Source organism: Mytilus galloprovincialis, chromosome 8 (assembly GCF_965363235.1).
Source record: "Mytilus galloprovincialis chromosome 8, xbMytGall1.hap1.1, whole genome shotgun sequence".
NCBI lineage: Eukaryota > Metazoa > Mollusca > Bivalvia > Mytilida > Mytilidae > Mytilus > Mytilus galloprovincialis.
Window position 1 is genome coordinate 88,888,920 of NC_134845.1, and position 26,831 is coordinate 88,915,750.

A 26,831-nucleotide genomic window follows, 5' to 3' on the forward strand; every position below is an offset into this window, starting at 1 on the left:
CTAATTGGAACTCATACAAATGTACCACATCTTCTTACTTATATATATTAATATATATTTTTTTCAATATAGTCAGTGTAGCTCCAGCATAAAATTTTGAGAACTTAAAATAAATATTAACAGGGAATACCATGAGCAATAAACAACCTCAAAGAGCAAAAAGAAAAGCAATGGTAAGATGCAAACAGACATGTTCCAGGATATCAGTCTTAATTTGACAAATGCTAAAGCAGTATAACTGTGAAGCTCATTAACATACAATGTTCAAGAAAAGATTTTGAAATTTTGTAACTAATTTGTATTGAAACCTTACATATAAATGATATCAACAGTATGTTGATAAAATTCCTTTAAAATCTTGTGTGGTTAAAACTTTAAAACTAGGTTGTTGCTTGTTGTTATCATCCTAGTATGTGTTTTGTGTATTGATTTCCACAAATCAGGTAGTTAGTTGTCATGTTTGAATTGTTTAACACTTTTAATTATGAGGCATTTTAAAGCTATGCTTTTGCTCACTGTTGAAGGCCATACAATGATATCTACTTGCTATCTTTGATCTTTGCTCTCATTGTCAATCATATCACATCTGCTTATTAAAGATGTTTTCTTTTACCCGAAAGTTAAAACATGAGTCTCCATTTAGTTTTGATTATATCACTGTTTATTCAGTAAAAAATCACAATTCCAAACAGTTTTATTCAATAAAAAAATCAAACTTAACAGTCAATATCATCGACTAATATAAAAATCATATAAAAAAAACAAATGGGTTTAAAACCAAGTACAAATATACCAGTATGTAATAAAAACATGCATACTGTTTTCATATTAATAGGGAACAAAATTATAGGTCAACAATTGTTAATTTCTTTGACCAATAAGATACATTTTCCCCGTAAGCAACATGTATAATACAAACACATTTTTTAAAATCAATAAATGTCATGATTCATGTTTTTTTTTTCTATTACAATGTGATAAAGCCCAACTTTGCTTTGAAAGGAGTATAAGCCTCATCATCAATAGTCAATATAAAAAAGAAGAAATTTCTTTACTCCTGAAATGAATGGAATAATTGATTCTAGAAATTAAGCAAGCAAGTAATATTTATTTACTTATGAAAGTTTCACTTTAAGTACCTGTATTTGAAGATTTTAATGATTCTGCAATATCTCTATGCACTAGTCTGGTGATAACTTCACCAGACTTTCTTGTCAATTTAATCCATACCCTATAATCATTAAAAAGAAGGCTGTGAATTAAACTGTATTAAATATCATTGATATATAAAACATGTACATTTTCACTGTACTACAATCTATCAATACCTATATTTTGGCATTGCTCAAAGTTACATTTTCTCTTCATGTAAATGAATTTTTATACAAAATCCATTGGATGTTGGATGCGTACATAACATGTGCATGATGAGTACTGAATTATATATAGATACATATTTTTTTCTTTTATATGTTACAGGCCTTGAACTTTTTATCAGTTTCTATGAGTACTCTCAGATCTGTACTTGGTGTCTTTTTTTATGTAAAAATACCATAATAATTCCAGCCTGTGATTTTGTTAAATGTTTTTTTTCTTTGTATTGGTCTGATGATTTAGGCCCTTTTCAACTGATTTGTTCTTCGGTTGTGCTGGAACACAAGTTTTAAAGGGCAAAAATTAAAAAATAGAAATAATTCTTTAAGAAACTGACAACCTAAAGCTATTACTATATATATATATTGGCAATTATATTTACAAGTTATTTGGGTTGTTCCCCAGAACAGACATCGCAAATGCCTTCTTCTTCTTTCGTTATTAAATCGATCAACTCGTACTTTGCACAGTCAGCATGGAATATGAATTTGCAGTAACTGCACCTGATGTAGATTCTGAAAAAAAAATCTAATTTTATCAAATTAATCTGCTTCAGAAAATAACCTGTTATTACAGAGATATGTCTCGCTTTTTGGTATTTCTATAATGCAAATGTTGATATTGTTAAAAATAGCAACACTTTTTAAAACATGTTAGATCTGCAAATATTGAATATTGTCAATGAACCATGACTGAACATACATGGCTAAAAAATCTTCATGGAAATGAGATGTGCCAATGCTTATACAACTGCATGATATACAAATACCATTGACTGATCACAGATGGTTCCCTTTCAATAAACCTTAGCAAAAACTAATACATGTAAACATTAAACCATAACTTAGAGGGCGGGTCAAATAATCTCCATGGTAATGAGATGTTCCAATACTAATGCAACTGCATAACAAATATCTTCAACTATTACCACTAGTGGTTCACCATAAACTAGACATATAATTACAAACTAATACAATGTTGGTGCCACCATCTTCTTCTTCAACGCTGGAAACAGCATATCTATGTCTTGCTTTTTGACTCCGTCAAGCGAGACAAAAATTACAAATGCATACATTTTGTCAGATTATTAATCTTTATTCAAAATCAATCTAATATCTAATTCAAAATTATCATTATTCATAACAAAATATGTAATTTTATTTAATGTTGTGTTAATCAACAGACCTATAACTGCCGTCTACTAAAATTTTTGTTCTCTTTGATGCCTCTTGCTCTGCCAAGCTGTGTATTGATTCTGTTGGGGCCTTCTGTTGACAAATATAGCATGTATATGTAAGATTTTCTTGAATCTTTTTGCTGAGAAAAAGAACAGAAGTATTTTTTAAACAATGGTTATAGAACTATAACATGTATAGAGCATAAAAAGCGGTGTTCTAAATTTTTATTGATGTTGAAAGTTGAATATTTTATGACATATAAACATAATAAACAAAAAGGGAAACACTTTATAGATAAAGGAAGCAGTGGTGGATCAAGAAATTTTCAAAAGTGGGGGGCCACTGACTGCCTAAGAGGGTGCCCACTCCGGCCATGCTTCATTGATTTCCTATATAATCAACCAAATTTTTCCCTGGCCCCTTCTAAATATACCTCTGGGAAGATGTGGTTAGAGTACCAATGAGACAACTCTGCATGCATCCAAGTCACAATTTATAAACAAGAATTAACCATTACTTGTCAAGGTCTGGTCTTCAACACATAGCATTAGCCAACATCAAACAGCGAGCTAAAATATTTTTAAAGCCAAAGCTAGGGCCCCAAAAAATTATACTATTGTAAAACCATGCAAATTGGAAAACCAACGGTATAATCTATTAAAAAGAACAGCATTATTTTTATAACTTATATTTTTAAATGTAAATACCACTGTATTACCCACAATGTTCGGTAAATATATTTTGGGTACGTATTCAGGCCTATGTGCGACTGATCAAACGTGATAACTGTTTACAAACAGTTGCTAAATGATAATAATACTAGTAAATGTTATACGAGTTAAGCAGTATCACATTTTAAAACAATTCATAGATGTACTGTTCCCAGATGTGTTACAATCTGAAATTTTAAGCTTCGACAAATTACCTTACCATTCGCTCTCCGCCATATTCTTTTTAACCGGGTGATGTCTTGCCGCTCTGTGAAGACCGGCAAGATCGGCTTGAGCCGTTGTGCTCCGGCGGCTGATTTTTCAGCAAATGAAGTGTCTTAGCCGAACCGGAAGTACCGACCGGGCTAACCCGGGTTAAGCCGCCTTAGGTAGCAATAAACAGTTAGGAAAAAATACTAAAATTTGCCCTTATGAATTTTACCACCCCCCTTTCATTGCTTTCTTGCAATATCAAGCTTACTGTTTGTGTCATATATGGGCATATGTATGTAATCAGAATCTTCCATAGATTTTATATCCAGCATATAAAATGGTAAAATATAATTTCCTTTTGGTGTATCCATGGCAACAATCTGCATTTATTTGTTATAAAATATTGCGAAAAGGGGGGGAAAGATGTCACATATTTCCCCAAAATTTGGCTAAAAGTAGAATTTCAATCATTTGAAGTAATACCTTTTCTGAAACTGTGTACATATATCATTCAGCAAATCCAATGAAAATCATATGTCTTTCATCTCATTTTTTTGTAAAATTGCGTCAAAAACTTCGCGTAGAAAAAGACTGTTTGTAAACAGTACATTAATTTCTGGACCGATGGCTGGTCTAGCTATGAAAATACGGATGGTCAAACAGAAAACAGCCCATAAAACATGTAAAAAATAATCTTGATGAACTTATAAACCATCTTTGAAGACTAAATTAGCACTCATCTGTCTAAAAATGATTTTTATTACACAATAACTTTCCCATTTTAAAAATCCACAGGGGCCAAAATGCGAAACTAAACTCCTAACTGTGTATTGCTACCTTAATAGTAAATATTTTTTTCAAATTCTCCCTTTTAACTTATTTTCTGAGTTCTGCCAGCTAATACGAGTAAAATGGCCTTTTATTTTTGAAAATTGGTTGAGTAATGAATATTTTATGAAGGTTAGCAGTTGACACTGAAACGCGACAAAAACTGATTTTAAAGAAAGGTGCCAAGTCAAAGTGTAAAATCTTGTCTCTACCTCAATTTTTAGCCAAATCTTAAAAACTGTACCTCTTTTGTCAGTTTTTTAATGTTGAATATCTTAATAAGATCTCTGATGATGCAACATTGTATAACATTTAGCAATTTCAAGCATAAAAATGTTAATCTTTATGCTTATTGCATACCAAAGACTTGATTAAAAAACTTGGTGATAGGGAATCAATTTCTTACATCTGATTTAACTATACATTTAATATATGCCAAAATGTAACATGAAATCTTGATAAAAACAATAATTTGATATATTCGCAAGAAAAAAAACAACGCGTTCAATACTTAGGCTACTACATGCAGCCCAATCCATCAGAAGCAAGAGTTAAGCCGATAGAGTACAAATATGAGCCTTGTGTCAAAATGTCTAATTTTGGTTGCTAAGGACTGTAAACAATAAAATTGACATATATTGTCATTCTTAAACACTTAATTTACTCAGAAGTTGATTTAGAATCTAAATATCAATAGATTTGTGGCATGAAAAGTCTTAAATAATACAATTCTGAGCTTGGTAAGTATGCCTTAATAGTAAATATTTTTTTCAAATTCTCCCTTTTAACTTATTTTCTGAGTTCTGCCAGCTAATACGAGTAAAATGGCCTTTTATTTTTGAAAATTGGTTGAGTAATGAATATTTTATGAAGGTTAGCAGTTGACACTGAAACGCGACAAAAACTGATTTTAAAGAAAGGTGCCAAGTCAAAGTGTAAAATCTTGTCTCTACCTCAATTTTTAGCCAAATCTTAAAAACTGTACCTCTTTTGTCAGTTTTTTAATGTTGAATATCTTAATAAGATCTCTGATGATGCAACATTGTATAACATTTAGCAATTTCAAGCATAAAAATGTTAATCTTTATGCTTATTGCATACCAAAGACTTGATTAAAAAACTTGGTGATAGGGAATCAATTTCTTACATCTGATTTAACTATACATTTAATATATGCCAAAATGTAACATGAAATCTTGATAAAAACAATAATTTGATATATTCGCAAGAAAAAAAACAACGCGTTCAATACTTAGGCTACTACATGCAGCCCAATCCATCAGAAGCAAGAGTTAAGCCGATAGAGTACAAATATGAGCCTTGTGTCAAAATGTCTAATTTTGGTTGCTAAGGACTGTAAACAATAAAATTGACATATATTGTCATTCTTAAACACTTAATTTACTCAGAAGTTGATTTAGAATCTAAATATCAATAGATTTGTGGCATGAAAAGTCTTAAATAATACAATTCTGAGCTTGGTAAGTATGCCATAAGGTAGCAATAAACAGTTAGGAAAAAATACTAAAATTTGCCCTTATGAATTTTACCATCCCCCTTTCATTGCTTTCTTGCAATATCAAGCTTACTGTTTGTGTCATATATGGGCATATGTATGTAATCAGAATCGTCCATAGATTTTATATCCAGCATATAAAATGGTAAAATATAATTTCCTTTTGGTGTATCCATGGCAACAATCTGCATTTATTTGTTATAAAATATTGCGAAAAGGGGGGGAAAGATGTCACATATTTCCCCAAAATTTGGCTAAAAGTAGAATTTCAATCATTTGAAGTAATACCTTTTCTGAAACTGTGTACATATATCATTCAGCAAATCCAATGAAAATCATATGTCTTTCATCTCATTTTTTTGTAAAATTGCGTCAAAAACTTCGCGTAGAAAAAGACTGTTTGTAAACAGTACATTAATTTCTGGACCGATGGCTGGTCTAGCTATGAAAATACGGATGGTCAAACAGAAAACAGCCCATAAAACATGTAAAAAATAATCTTGATGAACTTATAAACCATCTTTGAAGACTAAATTAGCACTCATCTGTCTAAAAATGATTTTTATTACACAATAACTTTCCCATTTTAAAAATCCACAGGGGCCAAAATGCGAAACTAAACTCCTAACTGTGTATTGCTACCTTAATAGTAAATATTTTTTTCAAATTCTCCCTTTTAACTTATTTTCTGAGTTCTGCCAGCTAATACGAGTAAAATGGCCTTTTATTTTTGAAAATTGGTTGAGTAATGAATATTTTATGAAGGTTAGCAGTTGACACTGAAACGCGACAAAAACTGATTTTAAAGAAAGGTGCCAAGTCAAAGTGTAAAATCTTGTCTCTACCTCAATTTTTAGCCAAATCTTAAAAACTGTACCTCTTTTGTCAGTTTTTTAATGTTGAATATCTTAATAAGATCTCTGATGATGCAACATTGTATAACATTTAGCAATTTCAAGCATAAAAATGTTAATCTTTATGCTTATTGCATACCAAAGACTTGATTAAAAAACTTGGTGATAGGGAATCAATTTCTTACATCTGATTTAACTATACATTTAATATATGCCAAAATGTAACATGAAATCTTGATAAAAACAATAATTTGATATATTCGCAAGAAAAAAAACAACGCGTTCAATACTTAGGCTACTACATGCAGCCCAATCCATCAGAAGCAAGAGTTAAGCCGATAGAGTACAAATATGAGCCTTGTGTCAAAATGTCTAATTTTGGTTGCTAAGGACTGTAAACAATAAAATTGACATATATTGTCATTCTTAAACACTTAATTTACTCAGAAGTTGATTTAGAATCTAAATATCAATAGATTTGTGGCATGAAAAGTCTTAAATAATACAATTCTGAGCTTGGTAAGTATGCCATAAGGTAGCAATAAACAGTTAGGAAAAAATACTAAAATTTGCCCTTATGAATTTTACCATCCCCCTTTCATTGCTTTCTTGCAATATCAAGCTTACTGTTTGTGTCATATATGGGCATATGTATGTAATCAGAATCTTCCATAGATTTTATATCCAGCATATAAAATGGTAAAATATAATTTCCTTTTGGTGTATCCATGGCAACAATCTGCATTTATTTGTTATAAAATATTGCGAAAAGGGGGGGAAAGATGTCACATATTTCCCCAAAATTTGGCTAAAAGTAGAATTTCAATCATTTGAAGTAATACCTTTTCTGAAACTGTGTACATATATCATTCAGCAAATCCAATGAAAATCATATGTCTTTCATCTCATTTTTTTGTAAAATTGCGTCAAAAACTTCGCGTAGAAAAAGACTGTTTGTAAACAGTACATTAATTTCTGGACCGATGGCTGGTCTAGCTATGAAAATACGGATGGTCAAACAGAAAACAGCCCATAAAACATGTAAAAAATAATCTTGATGAACTTATAAACCATCTTTGAAGACTAAATTAGCACTCATCTGTCTAAAAATGATTTTTATTACACAATAACTTTCCCATTTTAAAAATCCACAGGGGCCAAAATGCGAAACTAAACTCCTAACTGTGTATTGCTACCTTAATAGTAAATATTTTTTTCAAATTCTCCCTTTTAACTTATTTTCTGAGTTCTGCCAGCTAATACGAGTAAAATGGCCTTTTATTTTTGAAAATTGGTTGAGTAATGAATATTTTATGAAGGTTAGCAGTTGACACTGAAACGCGACAAAAACTGATTTTAAAGAAAGGTGCCAAGTCAAAGTGTAAAATCTTGTCTCTACCTCAATTTTTAGCCAAATCTTAAAAACTGTACCTCTTTTGTCAGTTTTTTAATGTTGAATATCTTAATAAGATCTCTGATGATGCAACATTGTATAACATTTAGCAATTTCAAGCATAAAAATGTTAATCTTTATGCTTATTGCATACCAAAGACTTGATTAAAAAACTTGGTGATAGGGAATCAATTTCTTACATCTGATTTAACTATACATTTAATATATGCCAAAATGTAACATGAAATCTTGATAAAAACAATAATTTGATATATTCGCAAGAAAAAAAACAACGCGTTCAATACTTAGGCTACTACATGCAGCCCAATCCATCAGAAGCAAGAGTTAAGCCGATAGAGTACAAATATGAGCCTTGTGTCAAAATGTCTAATTTTGGTTGCTAAGGACTGTAAACAATAAAATTGACATATATTGTCATTCTTAAACACTTAATTTACTCAGAAGTTGATTTAGAATCTAAATATCAATAGATTTGTGGCATGAAAAGTCTTAAATAATACAATTCTGAGCTTGGTAAGTATGCCATAAGGTAGCAATAAACAGTTAGGAAAAAATACTAAAATTTGCCCTTATGAATTTTACCATCCCCCTTTCATTGCTTTCTTGCAATATCAAGCTTACTGTTTGTGTCATATATGGGCATATGTATGTAATCAGAATCTTCCATAGATTTTATATCCAGCATATAAAATGGTAAAATATAATTTCCTTTTGGTGTATCCATGGCAACAATCTGCATTTATTTGTTATAAAATATTGCGAAAAGGGGGGGAAAGATGTCACATATTTCCCCAAAATTTGGCTAAAAGTAGAATTTCAATCATTTGAAGTAATACCTTTTCTGAAACTGTGTACATATATCATTCAGCAAATCCAATGAAAATCATATGTCTTTCATCTCATTTTTTTGTAAAATTGCGTCAAAAACTTCGCGTAGAAAAAGACTGTTTGTAAACAGTACATTAATTTCTGGACCGATGGCTGGTCTAGCTATGAAAATACGGATGGTCAAACAGAAAACAGCCCATAAAACATGTAAAAAATAATCTTGATGAACTTATAAACCATCTTTGAAGACTAAATTAGCACTCATCTGTCTAAAAATGATTTTTATTACACAATAACTTTCCCATTTTAAAAATCCACAGGGGCCAAAATGCGAAACTAAACTCCTAACTGTGTATTGCTACCTTAATAGTAAATATTTTTTTCAAATTCTCCCTTTTAACTTATTTTCTGAGTTCTGCCAGCTAATACGAGTAAAATGGCCTTTTATTTTTGAAAATTGGTTGAGTAATGAATATTTTATGAAGGTTAGCAGTTGACACTGAAACGCGACAAAAACTGATTTTAAAGAAAGGTGCCAAGTCAAAGTGTAAAATCTTGTCTCTACCTCAATTTTTAGCCAAATCTTAAAAACTGTACCTCTTTTGTCAGTTTTTTAATGTTGAATATCTTAATAAGATCTCTGATGATGCAACATTGTATAACATTTAGCAATTTCAAGCATAAAAATGTTAATCTTTATGCTTATTGCATACCAAAGACTTGATTAAAAAACTTGGTGATAGGGAATCAATTTCTTACATCTGATTTAACTATACATTTAATATATGCCAAAATGTAACATGAAATCTTGATAAAAACAATAATTTGATATATTCGCAAGAAAAAAAACAACGCGTTCAATACTTAGGCTACTACATGCAGCCCAATCCATCAGAAGCAAGAGTTAAGCCGATAGAGTACAAATATGAGCCTTGTGTCAAAATGTCTAATTTTGGTTGCTAAGGACTGTAAACAATAAAATTGACATATATTGTCATTCTTAAACACTTAATTTACTCAGAAGTTGATTTAGAATCTAAATATCAATAGATTTGTGGCATGAAAAGTCTTAAATAATACAATTCTGAGCTTGGTAAGTATGCCATAAGGTAGCAATAAACAGTTAGGAAAAAATACTAAAATTTGCCCTTATGAATTTTACCATCCCCCTTTCATTGCTTTCTTGCAATATCAAGCTTACTGTTTGTGTCATATATGGGCATATGTATGTAATCAGAATCTTCCATAGATTTTATATCCAGCATATAAAATGGTAAAATATAATTTCCTTTTGGTGTATCCATGGCAACAATCTGCATTTATTTGTTATAAAATATTGCGAAAAGGGGGGGAAAGATGTCACATATTTCCCCAAAATTTGGCTAAAAGTAGAATTTCAATCATTTGAAGTAATACCTTTTCTGAAACTGTGTACATATATCATTCAGCAAATCCAATGAAAATCATATGTCTTTCATCTCATTTTTTTGTAAAATTGCGTCAAAAACTTCGCGTAGAAAAAGACTGTTTGTAAACAGTACATTAATTTCTGGACCGATGGCTGGTCTAGCTATGAAAATACGGATGGTCAAACAGAAAACAGCCCATAAAACATGTAAAAAATAATCTTGATGAACTTATAAACCATCTTTGAAGACTAAATTAGCACTCATCTGTCTAAAAATGATTTTTATTACACAATAACTTTCCCATTTTAAAAATCCACAGGGGCCAAAATGCGAAACTAAACTCCTAACTGTGTATTGCTACCTTAATAGTAAATATTTTTTTCAAATTCTCCCTTTTAACTTATTTTCTGAGTTCTGCCAGCTAATACGAGTAAAATGGCCTTTTATTTTTGAAAATTGGTTGAGTAATGAATATTTTATGAAGGTTAGCAGTTGACACTGAAACGCGACAAAAACTGATTTTAAAGAAAGGTGCCAAGTCAAAGTGTAAAATCTTGTCTCTACCTCAATTTTTAGCCAAATCTTAAAAACTGTACCTCTTTTGTCAGTTTTTTAATGTTGAATATCTTAATAAGATCTCTGATGATGCAACATTGTATAACATTTAGCAATTTCAAGCATAAAAATGTTAATCTTTATGCTTATTGCATACCAAAGACTTGATTAAAAAACTTGGTGATAGGGAATCAATTTCTTACATCTGATTTAACTATACATTTAATATATGCCAAAATGTAACATGAAATCTTGATAAAAACAATAATTTGATATATTCGCAAGAAAAAAAACAACGCGTTCAATACTTAGGCTACTACATGCAGCCCAATCCATCAGAAGCAAGAGTTAAGCCGATAGAGTACAAATATGAGCCTTGTGTCAAAATGTCTAATTTTGGTTGCTAAGGACTGTAAACAATAAAATTGACATATATTGTCATTCTTAAACACTTAATTTACTCAGAAGTTGATTTAGAATCTAAATATCAATAGATTTGTGGCATGAAAAGTCTTAAATAATACAATTCTGAGCTTGGTAAGTATGCCATAAGGTAGCAATAAACAGTTAGGAAAAAATACTAAAATTTGCCCTTATGAATTTTACCATCCCCCTTTCATTGCTTTCTTGCAATATCAAGCTTACTGTTTGTGTCATATATGGGCATATGTATGTAATCAGAATCTTCCATAGATTTTATATCCAGCATATAAAATGGTAAAATATAATTTCCTTTTGGTGTATCCATGGCAACAATCTGCATTTATTTGTTATAAAATATTGCGAAAAGGGGGGGAAAGATGTCACATATTTCCCCAAAATTTGGCTAAAAGTAGAATTTCAATCATTTGAAGTAATACCTTTTCTGAAACTGTGTACATATATCATTCAGCAAATCCAATGAAAATCATATGTCTTTCATCTCATTTTTTTGTAAAATTGCGTCAAAAACTTCGCGTAGAAAAAGACTGTTTGTAAACAGTACATTAATTTCTGGACCGATGGCTGGTCTAGCTATGAAAATACGGATGGTCAAACAGAAAACAGCCCATAAAACATGTAAAAAATAATCTTGATGAACTTATAAACCATCTTTGAAGACTAAATTAGCACTCATCTGTCTAAAAATGATTTTTATTACACAATAACTTTCCCATTTTAAAAATCCACAGGGGCCAAAATGCGAAACTAAACTCCTAACTGTGTATTGCTACCTTAATAGTAAATATTTTTTTCAAATTCTCCCTTTTAACTTATTTTCTGAGTTCTGCCAGCTAATACGAGTAAAATGGCCTTTTATTTTTGAAAATTGGTTGAGTAATGAATATTTTATGAAGGTTAGCAGTTGACACTGAAACGCGACAAAAACTGATTTTAAAGAAAGGTGCCAAGTCAAAGTGTAAAATCTTGTCTCTACCTCAATTTTTAGCCAAATCTTAAAAACTGTACCTCTTTTGTCAGTTTTTTAATGTTGAATATCTTAATAAGATCTCTGATGATGCAACATTGTATAACATTTAGCAATTTCAAGCATAAAAATGTTAATCTTTATGCTTATTGCATACCAAAGACTTGATTAAAAAACTTGGTGATAGGGAATCAATTTCTTACATCTGATTTAACTATACATTTAATATATGCCAAAATGTAACATGAAATCTTGATAAAAACAATAATTTGATATATTCGCAAGAAAAAAAACAACGCGTTCAATACTTAGGCTACTACATGCAGCCCAATCCATCAGAAGCAAGAGTTAAGCCGATAGAGTACAAATATGAGCCTTGTGTCAAAATGTCTAATTTTGGTTGCTAAGGACTGTAAACAATAAAATTGACATATATTGTCATTCTTAAACACTTAATTTACTCAGAAGTTGATTTAGAATCTAAATATCAATAGATTTGTGGCATGAAAAGTCTTAAATAATACAATTCTGAGCTTGGTAAGTATGCCATAAGGTAGCAATAAACAGTTAGGAAAAAATACTAAAATTTGCCCTTATGAATTTTACCATCCCCCTTTCATTGCTTTCTTGCAATATCAAGCTTACTGTTTGTGTCATATATGGGCATATGTATGTAATCAGAATCTTCCATAGATTTTATATCCAGCATATAAAATGGTAAAATATAATTTCCTTTTGGTGTATCCATGGCAACAATCTGCATTTATTTGTTATAAAATATTGCGAAAAGGGGGGAAAGATGTCACATATTTCCCCAAAATTTGGCTAAAAGTAGAATTTCAATCATTTGAAGTAATACCTTTTCTGAAACTGTGTACATATATCATTCAGCAAATCCAATGAAAATCATATGTCTTTCATCTCATTTTTTTGTAAAATTGCGTCAAAAACTTCGCGTAGAAAAAGACTGTTTGTAAACAGTACATTAATTTCTGGACCGATGGCTGGTCTAGCTATGAAAATACGGATGGTCAAACAGAAAACAGCCCATAAAACATGTAAAAAATAATCTTGATGAACTTATAAACCATCTTTGAAGACTAAATTAGCACTCATCTGTCTAAAAATGATTTTTATTACACAATAACTTTCCCATTTTAAAAATCCACAGGGGCCAAAATGCGAAACTAAACTCCTAACTGTGTATTGCTACCTTAGCAAATGAAGTCCGACCAGAGTGACGGGGATCCTATACATAGTCATGTGCCCATAATGTTTCTGGGTCACATTTATTTATATCTCGACCAATGAAAAGCTTTAGGATGCATTTGTGTCAGTTCCTAGCAAACAGGGGGATTACCCGCGGTTTTTTGGAAATCTACGGAGGACGTCTTTTGATTTATCATATTTCAGTAACGCAGCACTTATTTTAATACCTATTTTGGCAGTCGTTTGACAAAATCTATTCTAATGAAAAATTAACCTCAAATACTGATGGATGTTTAGTTGTTTTAATAAATTTATTGTCTGAAGCACAGGCTATGTTTTTGTTTACACGCTGGTTACAGCGCCACCTCAAAATTTTTAGATTATCTCCCCTTTCCCGCGTGACCACCGGAAGTAGCTCTTCAATGTCACTGGCTTTCCCACTGTTACATCATTTTATTTCAATGATAAATGGAAAGGATATTATATTTTCCTCAACTGTATATGGGACATTATACATGTACATGTATGCCAAATTGTTAATTCATACACATTAACACCCTACAGAAGAACAAAATAGTATTTCAACAATATTTCACTCATAAGCACCCAAAAAAAATTGTTGTCTCTTGTGTGCGAGGGTTTATGTTGGTGTTTCTCAGGATGATTATAGGGACATCAGATTGGCTTATTTTCAGTTGGGTTTACTCTAGATAGATCTATATTTATAGTAAAGTTATATCATTAATGGTTAAAACATACACAATTTTATTCTTAACACATATGAAGCTTAAATATAGACGTTTTAGAATCTTTTCAAATTAATGGTCAACTTTTTTAGATGTCTCATTCCTTGAAAATTGTTGTCAGAATGTTGACAATTCCAACTCCTCTCCAAGAACAAACTAGAGCTAATTATTTTGTATTATCACTAGCTCATAGCCTGTACAAGGGAAGATAACAGATATTCTCTTCAGGTTGGTCTTTTCCTCAGTTGTCCGAGATGGAACATTTAGATTGTAGATACTTTCTAGATATCATGAGTACTAAACGTAAAATACGTCTGTGAAAACTGTTCCAATCACTTGAAGGAATTGCCAAGGAATACTAAAAAGTATATAAATCAACATAAAGGTAAGTTATTTTAATGAATGCAAGCAATAATGCAAGAAATGGTGAATACAATCGCGAGTCGTATCGATTTGAGGTTTCGTTTTACATTTCCCGCATCTGTACAGAGTAGCGTCCCTTTGTGTTTTGTTGACGTCTCTTGAACGTTTGACGGCAAGCGATGAAATTTTTACCTTTGATGACAAACATAAAGACTCCCAAAGTACAAGTTGTTCCATATGTTATTATAACGGGATGTCTATATCATTTTATTCGGAATTTTTTTCTGCTTTTAAAAATTGCTACTCGCATTTTAAGAGATTACGATTAATGTACAAAATTGGTCTTTTTTTCACGCATTTTAACAACAACGGACCTATTTACAGAAAACATTTTTTATTTTAAACAATACTTGAGGTAGCCGGGTCTGCGAGTATTATTTTTTCTAAAGTGTGTCAATTTCTGAAGAGATGTGTAAAAAGAAATCCCAATTTAATGGTGAGGAACAACTTGTGCTTTTCCGATTTGTAAATGTCACTAGACATACCACAGAAATCACGTGATACGAAATTACAGGTGTGCGTAAACATGAGCCCGTGTTCTCAATTTTTTTATTACATCAGTATGAACATTTTTCATTATAATTGAGGTAACGAAATATGGCAAGATGAAATACAAAAATCTGATTAAATGATTATGGCCGATTTAATGGAAAAAACACCCATAAGTGCCTTAATCTACCTGCGTGGTCGGATTTTTTTTTCAAATGGTACCAGGTTTTGTTTCGCATGAATATGTTGCAAAATATAAACAAACATACTTAACACAAGACATGTTCAAAATCTCTTTTTTCTTACTATGCTTAAAGCTAGATGATGCCAACTGAGGTGTGCTCTACAGGGGCATTATATATAGTTACAAGAATTAAAAACAATATTTATAATTATTTGTTTCAATAATTCGCTTTAAGCTGCAAGTTTGATTCAATTTTGTCAAAATAAACTTCAGAAATATCGCTGATGAAGTATGCACTTGTAAGTCAATAATCGACCTCATTCAATCCGTAGTCATGTGACATTCAATTAAACCCCTTAACTAGAGATTGGTTTTGCACAAACTAGCTATTAAAAGGAAAACGCGGGTAGAAACGATGATTTACATAATGTTTAACCTATAATATGAAATCGAGCAGACCTAGAAAATCCATTTGTACGTGTTCACTATCTTTTTATATTTATGTTATATGCGGGGGTCAATTTAATGGTTAAGAAGACGTTGTCTAGACTAAAATTCACATGACATGCTGATTCATATTATCGAGTACATGCACGCATAACAGCTAATGCCTTTTTCCACTGCATAGTTCAAATGTACTCTTACCTATAGGGTGGATCTGGGACTTTTCAAGAGGTGTGTATAATTCCATAAAAATGAACAATACCGCCGAGTTTTACGATTTTATGCTAAAATAATATATAATTTTAAATCAAATGGGAACGATTTAAAATAAGTTTACTACACGTATTGAATAAAACTGATACAATTGCGAAATAAATAAAAGTAAATGAATTTAATCGATTATAATCATTCTACTGCACAATTAAAACCCGGTCTACTCTTGAAATGAACCAATCCCACCCGACACTCTACCTACCTTGTTTGTGTACATCAACTGGTTTTTTATTTCGTTTTGAAAATTATGTTTTTATTGCATATAGGCATGACAATAAATAGATTACTCTAATAAGGAAAATAAAACTGTAAGGTTCATTCGACGACAAAAATAGTATTATACAGGGCCGTAAATTGCATGGAGGCATGTAGGCAGTTGCCTCCTATTGCGGTCTGACAAAAGAAAGAAAAACTAAAGAAAGAAAAAAAAAGAAAATAAAGAAATTGGTTAAAATCATGCATTATTTTAATCATGTTAATAGCACTGGTTTTTAGTTCAATATTTTTCAGGCGCTTATTTATTGAAATGTAACAAAAATCTTAACAAATGGTGGATTCTGGGGAAGTACATTGCATACAGGAAAATTGTCCGAAAAAAATAACATTTTCTGCATAAAATGGGTCCCAAAAAATTATGTTGCTGAACTTTATTTGTTCAGTGTATACATATATAAAAAAAGAAGATGTGGTTTGATTGAAAAAATCCCGTTTTGCTATTTTAACTTTTTTAAACATTCTAAGATTTTCGAGTGGGGTATTTCGGAAATCTTGCACTGCAAAATTAAGAAAATATTTAAACAGCACAAAAATAAACACAACTAGAAAAGTGGAACAAGATAAATGTATATATGCATTCTCTATTGCTTTTTTAGTCAGGTTTTAATTTTGTTAATTACAGTAATATTACATTGACATTTACATTTATTATCTCAATACATCCCCCCCCCCCCAAAAAAAAAAAAACATCCGTCCCCTTTCTTGTTCCAAATTTTATAGATTGAACGATGAACAAGGCCGTCGTCCCTTATTTGATAGATGGCGTTACACTCGTCCTTCTTTGCGACGTGTAACGTTACTTTTGACAACGTCTGAGATTTTCGGGAGATTATATATTGAGCGAAGACTTGATACACGAACAAGAAAATTTAAAGATGCGGTTTTCATTCATTTTTGTGTGTTTTCTCCTGCAAGCGACAACCGTCCATAAAGACCCATTGATAAGGTATGTAGACACATTTTCTTTTTTATATTTTAATCGAATTTTTTATGGATAAATTCTTAAGAAGGAAATGCATATTTTCAATACTACCTACTGCAATATTGCAGCGATTAAAGTTGAAAATATAAAAACAAAAAACAAAACAATCAAACTGGAGTTCTTGAAATTTTATTTCAGTTATTTTGTATTTGTTTGTTTAATTTATGTAAAAGTACAACAAGTCAAAGACGGCTTCACCCACTAGAGGTCAAAGAGACCACGGAGCCAACTCGAAATCATTTAACAACTTGTTTATATGAATCGTTGGGTTTCAATCTTAAAAATATGTTTTATCTTGAGTCGATTGAAAATATTTATTATTCCGTTTTCACAGTTTAGTTAAACCGAATGATGTTCTTTTCGTGGTATTATTCTACCGCTTGTTGTAAGATAAAAAAAAATATGTTCTGAACTTTTTTTATTCCTGTTGCAGATTTTTGTTTATAGGGAACGACCATTAAACTTCAAGGTTTCTTTTTCTAGTTTTGTTTGTGTCCAAAAATGTTTCACATTAAAGGTATGGGGAAATCTGGATTCAGACCCATTCCCCCTCCCCCTGCAGTTGAATGGTTGTTCCCTTATATATATATATATATATTTAAAAAAAAAAAGACGGTTTTATAATTATTATTCTTTTTTTCAGATCGAAATTCCTGGAAATCGATGGATTGCTAAGTACTGGTAATGATGTCATTAGAAATATTGAGGTAAGTATATGATGATTGATTGATAACTGCTTGCTTAACGTCTAGTGGAAACTTCGAAAACATGTGTTAGCTTCAGATATCTAAAAGTATAGAAAAAAAAAGAAAATAATTTAAAGCAATCGTCAAAACCAAAAGCAACGGAACAATAGTTAATTGCTGTTCCTCATCTCAAAGTCTTATTAAGGCCTTCAACACTAAGCAAAAGATCACAGATCATTTCAAGACGAAGTTTCATAAAGACAAACATTTCATAATTATCTTTTAGATATTGCTGTTTTCAAGAACGTTTAAACAAAAATAATTTACCTCATCAAAAGACAGTAATTGTATATTATTGTACAATGATGTACAACTACTTACAACTGAATCCAAGGCTAGAGACCTTGTCGTGCATATGCATCAAACAAAAATAAAGCAAACAATGTAAAAACACAAAGTTAAAGGTTAATTTAAATGAAAATATAAATCTAAAAGCACATGTTTACAGCCCTCCCTATTGACCTTCAGTCTTGATTTAAACTTCATGTTAATGCTGCTTTATTTTTATCCTGTAGATGTCGCTTTGATCTTTATTTGTTTTATGATAGCCTTTCTTGTCCGCAAACGTCGTCAATTGAAATAGAAGACTAATAAAAGGTAAGTTATATTACCATTCAGCATTTAATATAAAAAAGAAGATGTGGTATGAATGCCAATGAGACAACTGTCCACAAAATGACACAGAAATTAACAACTATAGGCCTTACCAATGAGCAAAGCCCATACCGCATAGTCAGCAATAAAAGGACGCGATGTGACAATGTAAAACCATTCAAACGAGAAAACTAACGGCCTTATTTATATAAAAAAAAATGCTTTAGGAAGTAATATTCTAGTATACTTATTCGTGAATATTCCGACCAAAGTAGGGTGATTTTTTCTTATTTCATTTATTATTGAAATACTTATTTATCTGCTGTAACGGAAAACACACACAAACCTTTTTAATGATCATTTCACCATGTTATACTGCCTGGGATTTAGCAGTACTTGGCGTGTTAAAATGAAGAGAGTGCGGCTAAAAAAAACTAGAAGTGAAGCATCGCTACGCCTTCGTTCAGCATGAACAAGAGTCTGAATAGAGAATGATGAACAAATAGTGCTGAACAAAGGGTTAAAACAGTATAGAATAGAGAAAATGTTCTAAAGAAATTAAATTAGTAATAAAAATTTACCCCCCCCCCACACACACACAAACAAAATAAAAAAAAAACAACCAAACCCTTCTATACCAAGGCGAAGAGACAGGCGTCAATGTGACAGAAAGTCAACAACAAAAGTATGTTAGAATAAAAGTAACACTATAAGTTATAAATGTACAGATCTAAAATGTTAAAAGCCGTTTGTCACTAAAAATGAGTTCAATTTATTAATTGTTTGCAGAACTGGCAATTATAAAAGTAACATCTATTCAAAATGAGAAAGTATTTATCTGCTGTAACGAAAAACACACACAAACCTTTTTAATGATCATTTCACCATGCAATTTCTGGATTACAACCATATCTTGAAGGTAAGACTACATTCAAAAATAGTCTTTCTTTTTAAAGATCGGCGTAGTATGATTTTTTTCTATAAAACCGATAAAATACTACAAGCTTGAAAACACCGTTTAAAGTCCGTTACACAGCTACCTAATTTAAGATCAGGTGATTTTTTGGCTTGTCGTCTTGATCTCTGAAAGAAACTTCTGATACTGATATTCGATTAATTGATTGATAGGTGATAGTTATACAGCTTATAGATATAGGAAGATGTGGTGTGAGTGCCAATGAGACAACTCTCCATACAAATAACAATTTAAAAAGTAAACCATTATAGGTTAAAGTACGGCCTTCAACACGGAGCCTTAGCTCACACCGAACAACAAGCTATAAAGGGCCCCAAAATTACTAGTGTAAAACCATTCAAACGGGAAAACCAACGGTCTAATCTATATAAACAAAACGAGAAACGAGAAACACTTATATATTACATAAACAAACAACAACTACTGTACATCAGATTCCTGACTTAGGACAGGTGCAAACATTTGCAGCGGGATTAAACGTTTTAATGGATCCAAACCTTCTCCCTTTTTCTGAAACAATAGCATAACATCACAACAAAGAAAAACATACTATAAAATATCAATTGGCAGACTTAACTCAATCAAAAAACGTATGATTAAACAATGAACGAATAAATTTGATCTGCGATATCTGAATACAAATGCACAGTTAATTAAATATTAGAGACAAACATTCATGACCAAAAAGCTAACAAACAAATTCAAAAACAGGACATGACTGAGAAATATTTAACCAATCAATGTTCACTTTAGAAAAAAACCGTTTTTTTTATAATCTTGAAGTTTATACAAATGTTGTAAGAATAAGTGAAGATATTACAAATAATCAAAGCTGGTGTACAGACAAGATCCGTATAAATAAAAAATGACAAAAAAAGCATTATAAACAGTATCAACAGGTCGAATTAACAAGAAAATACGATTTGAGAGTACTCGCAGTTACTGACAGCTAGTTAAAAGCCAAAACCAATTAATAATAAAAAATCATGCATCAGAGACTAAAATCGACTAAAACACATCACAGGGATTTAGTATTTTAACGTCATTAATAGTCAAAGAAGACATGACTTGTGCAATGCCAAAAATAAATGTATCGACAGGTAGTAGTATAGTGAAGAGCGACTTCTATAGAAATAAAAGTTAACGTGTCTGTGTCTCTATACATCTCGCCTCAAAAGATGATGAAATTTAGTTATGTTTTAATTTGCTAATGACAATATCAATATTAGTGCCAATGTGAACTATATTCAGAGATCTTATTACAATATCGGTACGATAACCCTTACTTATAAGTTTGTTTAAAGGTTCGATGAGTTTACAAGGATCACATAGTGATTTCCTCGCTTTAAGTACAATATTACCATAAAATTTAGGATGTGAAATACCATTTTTAATAAGCTTTCTACAGGTATAGCCAAATTTACTAATCAAATCTTTGTATCTATGAAAGAATTTAGTAAAAGTTTTAAGTAATTTATGGTATCGAAATCCCTGACACAACAATTTACCAGTGATGCATTGATTACGTTCGTTAAAATCTATGACATCAGAACACACACGGGCAAACCGAACGAGTTGCGATATATAAACACCGTATGATGGAGCCAAAGGCACATCGCCGTCTAAAAAAGGAAAATTAACAATAGGAAATGAAAAATCGTCTCTTTTGTCGTAAATTTTAGTGTGAAGTTTCCCGTTTGAAATTGAAATGTCTAAATCTAGAAAAGGACAACTGCTGCTGTTTATGTTAGATTTAGTTAAAGTAAGTTCGTTTGGGTAAATTTCTGAAGTATATTTAGAGAACTCTGGATTATTCAACGAAAAAATATCATCCAGATAACGGTAGGTATTTTTGAATGTATCAACCAAATGTAACAATGATGGGTCTTTACTGATTTTGGTCATAAACTGAGATTCATAGCAATATAGAAATAAATCTGCTATTAAAGGGGCACAGTTGGTTCCCATAGGAATACCTACTACCTGACGATACACTTTATCGCCGAAACGTACATAAATGTTATCAAGCAGAAAGTTTAAAGCTTCAATCATATCCTCACATTTCCAGTAAGTGTATCTAGCATACTTTCCCTTTTCGTTACAGAAAAAGGCCTTAAACGAGTTACAGCAAATAAAATTACAATGAGATTTTTCGAAAGACCATTTTATCAAATACAAAAACTTTTTCTTTATAAGATTGTGTGGAAGTGTAGTGTACAGAGTAGAAAAATCATAACTGTCAACAGAATTGTAAGGACCATTGAAAGCATGTATTTTATCTAAAACCTCTAAAGAATTTTTAACACTCCAAAAATAATTAATACCATTATTTTCATAAGCTTTATTACAAAAGTTAATAACCAGTTCTTTGATAGTAGTAAGGGAGGTGGTTAGAAGCACTGATAGATTAGTAGTAGAACACTTACTGGAAGCGGAGATGAAACGGAATTTAAATGGTTTTTTGTGTAATTTCGGTAACCAGTACATGGTAGGGACTTTCAAATGTTCGGAAGATGCTTTAAGCTGGGCAGTGGCAGTGGTATGCTTGTTAACGATTTGACTCTCTGTGGTGCGCACTGACCTGAATGTAGAGGAATTGATAATTTCGTTTTGAAGAACTTTCGTGTAGTATATGCGTCACACCACCACTACATTATTTGCTGCCTTGTCTGCCGGTACGAACACAAACCGCTCTGCGAGTACCTTGAGTTTGTTTTTTATTCTAGAAATGGGTATATCATGGTTCCTATTATTAATTTCAGAATTGTTTTCTAAATGAGATATTCGAATATCAACCGTATTCATAATTTTATTCAAATAACTGTCTAAAGATTTTTTATCGGATTTTTCACGTTTGCACCAATTTTTACAATAGGCGGACAGAGCGTCTTTAATGACCTGACGACACTGTTTCCAATCTATTGTAGATGGAGGACGGTATTTCGGTCCTTTCTTTAGAAAAGTTATGACTTCACGGTCATCGACGATGTTTTCTAAATGAGATAATATAATATTTGTATTTTGGGCGGCAACTTTCCTGATATGGAACTTGCGCACTCAGCTTAGTACATCTGTTGTTTCTCTATTTTATACCAAATATAGTTGTAAAACGTTTTCATAATCATTGAAGGATTGAATGATTGATGGATGATGAAAATCAGGCTTGAGACATCTGTCGATAGTTTATATGTTTTATACATGAAAAAGGGTGTCAGATGAAAAGCGTACAAACACATAATTCGTTTTTTGGAAACACTTCCAATGGTATTTTAAGACACAGAGTAAATGAAAACGAACAACTAAGGACATGGTTTTTTTTTTATGTAATATTGATTTTTAGATTCTCGGAGATTATTTTTTGTTTTATTGAGATGCCTCTATGAAGGCTAGACAGATCTTGTGAAAAACCTCCGTAATCTTAAAACATTTCCAAAAGTATTTTTAAATACAGAGAAAATATAAACTAGACCACTTTCGAGTTCATCCGTCACCGGAAAAAACTCGTCAATTAGGCGCGCCTTAGTGACGTCATTTACCAGATAGTGGGGATCGCCTGTATCCCTGCACTATTAACGTTCATCAAGCGTCTTAGTGATCGTCATTGTGCAGGATAAACTAGAAATAATTTTTGTTTTGTAATTACTTAATCACAATTTCCTAATGTCAGCAATGCTTGATTTTCAATTATGAGAATTTAGTTTACCGAATAAATCGTGCAATATAGTATTATAATTTGCCAACCACTCGCTCAACATCGAAGCGGAAATGACGATGCCACTAAACGCACGAATGATGTTCACTAAAACCAGAGTTTTTGACGGAAATGCATCGAACTCGAAAGTTGTCTAATAGATGCATGTTTTTAAAGTAATATTTATATATTTATGTATCTAGATGCTAGAAGTAAAAACTCAACACTTGAGATTCCGTTACGGAAGCTATCAAGATCATGAAAAAAAACTTCATCAAGACATGGATCAAAAGATGGCAGAAATTAAGGGGCTGTCTTCCCAATTTTCTTGTTTCAAGAATAATTGGAATAATGAGGCAGCCCCTTATTATAAAACTCCTTTGTCCACGAAGTTAAGTCATGTTGAAGAGGCAAAAATCCACGCTGAACTAAACAGACTTAAAATGTTTATTTATAGTAAGAATTTATTATTTTGAATAAAACCATTAGTGAGTGTTACTTAAATGATTTACAGATAAACAATCTGAATGTGATGAATGATTGAAGAAACCAAGCAAGAATTGATTGATTGGTTGATTGATTGATTGATTGATTGATTGATTGATTGATTGATCTATGGGTTACAATTTAAGTTTGATTCATCCTGAAATCTTCTGTAAACAACCTGTTTTGCATTTAAAGTGTTCCTATGATGTGCAGTACTGTCCCAGACTGGGGACCATCTGTTTGATGCCTTCAATACATATTGAACCCTGTCCTATTATGTATTTTAGTGCGTATTCTTGGTCGCTCTCTACCAAATTGTGTTTTCGTTGTTTTATTTTTGTTGTGTACATAAATCATGCAGCTTTTTTTTTTTGTCATTTTCGTTTTATCATTTTGTCCTTTCGGAACTGCTTTTCATTATCTGATTTGTTCCTTGTTGAGGGCTTGGCAAGTTGACTTGTATTTGCTGACATCCACGTCATTTTGTTTGTAGTAGATAGTTGTTTTTATACGTTATGAAATTTTCCTATTTTTTTCCCCATACAAATGAGTATAATTTTCAAAACAAATTTTATTTACCAGAAAGTGAGCTAAACTCAGTCAAGTCTGTGATGGAGTATAATAGATATTTGTTAAATCAAGCTGAAGATGATGTATACAGATGGCTCATTGTTGAAGGTAATTATACTCGACTCAACAGACGCTAAATAAGGAATCGTTATGGAAAAATATTTGAAAATTTGTATTTGACGCAACGTTAAATATTGCTATTACCACGAAAAATAGCGATAAGTAAATACTTGATAAGGAAATTTTCTTATAAATGCTGAAATGAATATTTCAAATTATATATGACAATAAAGATTGCTTCTTAAATTTTCACATCATGATAGAGAAAGAATAAAAATATAATATTTATAGGCTTCGGGAGACACAGATTATCAGAAAAAACGTTCATTTGGCGTTGTCCCATGTAACAAACTCGAAACATTAAACTCGAACAATCTGCAAAATGTTCACGCAACTCTTTGAAATTTTGCATGAATGTTCAATGACGTGATATAGTTCAGTACTGGTTTACATGGCCGTCTCAATATAAAATTAGCATAGATATTTTGAAAAGAATATGTATAAATGACTGTCCCAGGGGAAATTTAGTTTGGAATCTTGAAACATTTCAGTTAAAAATATAAAATTTTGACTATAATTTATTAAATTGTAAGCACGATCGTTTTGTACTAAGTATAAGTTCCAAAAGTTCAAATTAATGAATGAACTGAGCTACATATTCAATCCAAAACAATAGGTTTGCAATGTCTTGCGGTAATGTCCGAGTTAAACTGTTTTGCCTTCACAAAACTTTTACTGCCAAAAAACAGAGATTTGATTTCATGAAGATTATGTTTCGGCTTTGATTACTATACCAATAAAAAGTACTTTAAAAGTTGAAATTGTTACACCAAATTGTATTAAGATTACAGGGTTACCTATAAAATTTGAGGATTAATGAAAATGTCTTGCAAGGTTGTCCATTAACATTATTTGACGTCGCCACAAGCGTAATATCAGACGGCATGAACTGCGTTCGAGGGTTCCTTCTTCCTTTTAATGTAAATGACATACTTTCAGCAAAAAGAAATGATGCATATATTACATAAATACACATCTATAAGACGATCAAAAAGTTAAGAAAACTACAGTGGCATAACTATAAGCCATTTAATTGTCTCTTGTTCCACTGCTTGAATAAAATCATATTCGGGTTGTTTATATAATGCAGCAATATCCCCCCGAAAACACATTATTACTAGAAGTAAAATTAAATATCCTATGTAAATTATAAAATCATATTGGATTGGAATCTCTCGGCATTTCTACTTGCGTGTTATACTTTGCATTTACCCAACAAGGAAAGCAGGAAAAACTTGATAGTGCACGTTTCTAATTTAACGTTGCGTCATATGCAAACATATATATTTTCCAATATAAGGGCGATGTATCATGTACATACGCATTCTTAGTTAGTATGCTTTACATTGGCAAATCCAATGGTTGGGGCTACGGGGGAAGCGTTCCCCTCCCCTTTTTCGATTGAAAATAAAATAAAATATGTAAACATTTCATGGTTGTCTCGGGGTTGGAACCCCTCCCCTTTTTCAAAACGGCCAGTTTCATTATTAGTAAAAAGTCATTTCAAATTTAAATTCTTTATTAACTAGAAACAATTATGCTCATAAAATACAATATATACATATGGCATATAATATACATATAAACAATACATATATAAATATCAATAGGTGATGTCAGAAGCTTTGTCAGAAGTTACAAAACATCTTATATAACATTTTAAACTATCTCTTGATTTAAAAGATTAATGTATATATGAAAGTTTTAAATCATATCTTTCTTATTTCAGGTCTGAAAGACGAAGTTAGTTTTCTTATGAGCATAAGAAGTTGTAGTCATGTTACCCGTGGATGTAGTGTGGAAAGAGAAAATGAAGAAACCATATTTTTTTCACCGTTTTTTATTTCTATTTTTTTTTCTTGTTTGAATAAATTATGACCTTTTGTTGTAAAATGATTTATCAATTTTAGCCAATATGAGGACAGCAAAGTGATATATAAATATTTCAAATATGATTTACATTCGTGCAAAAATTTGTAAATTTTCTAAAAGAGTATAGTGAAAACGATTTTATGCATAATTTAAAGAATTTTCAAATAGAATCTGTATGCATGTGTATTCAGTAGTCCTTTGATCATCTGTCTTTTGTAGTGGCATCCATCTTGAATTTCATACTGCATTAAAAATCTTGTATTTTATTTTAGGGTCAATTTTGATTTTGGGAGTTGCAACTTTAACTTTATATAAAATAAGAAGATCTGATATGTTTGCCAATGAGACAACTATTAAGCCACGATCAAATTATATGTTAGCAAGCATAAATCGCCGTATGACGTTCAACAATAAGCAAGTAGGCCCAGAAATTACAAATTGGAAACAAACAAAAAAAAATTAC

The 26,831-nt window shown here is 31.3% G+C and overlaps 1 long non-coding RNA gene across 2 annotated transcripts; it reads right to left on the minus strand.

Moving 5' to 3' along the window:
• Positions 1-955: 955 nt before the first annotated feature.
• On the minus strand, positions 956-13,529 carry LOC143042787 (uncharacterized). 2 transcript variants are annotated; one of them, XR_012968128.1, is made up of 5 exons: positions 13,501-13,529; positions 3,483-3,646; positions 2,560-2,691; positions 1,757-1,889; positions 956-1,231 (listed from the first exon to the last, which is right to left on the minus strand). It is a non-coding gene; the product is annotated as an uncharacterized LOC143042787 (long non-coding RNA). The 2 variants fall into 2 exon arrangements; XR_012968129.1 differs by having other exon boundaries at positions 3,478-3,646.
• Positions 13,530-26,831: the final 13,302 nt, after the last annotated feature.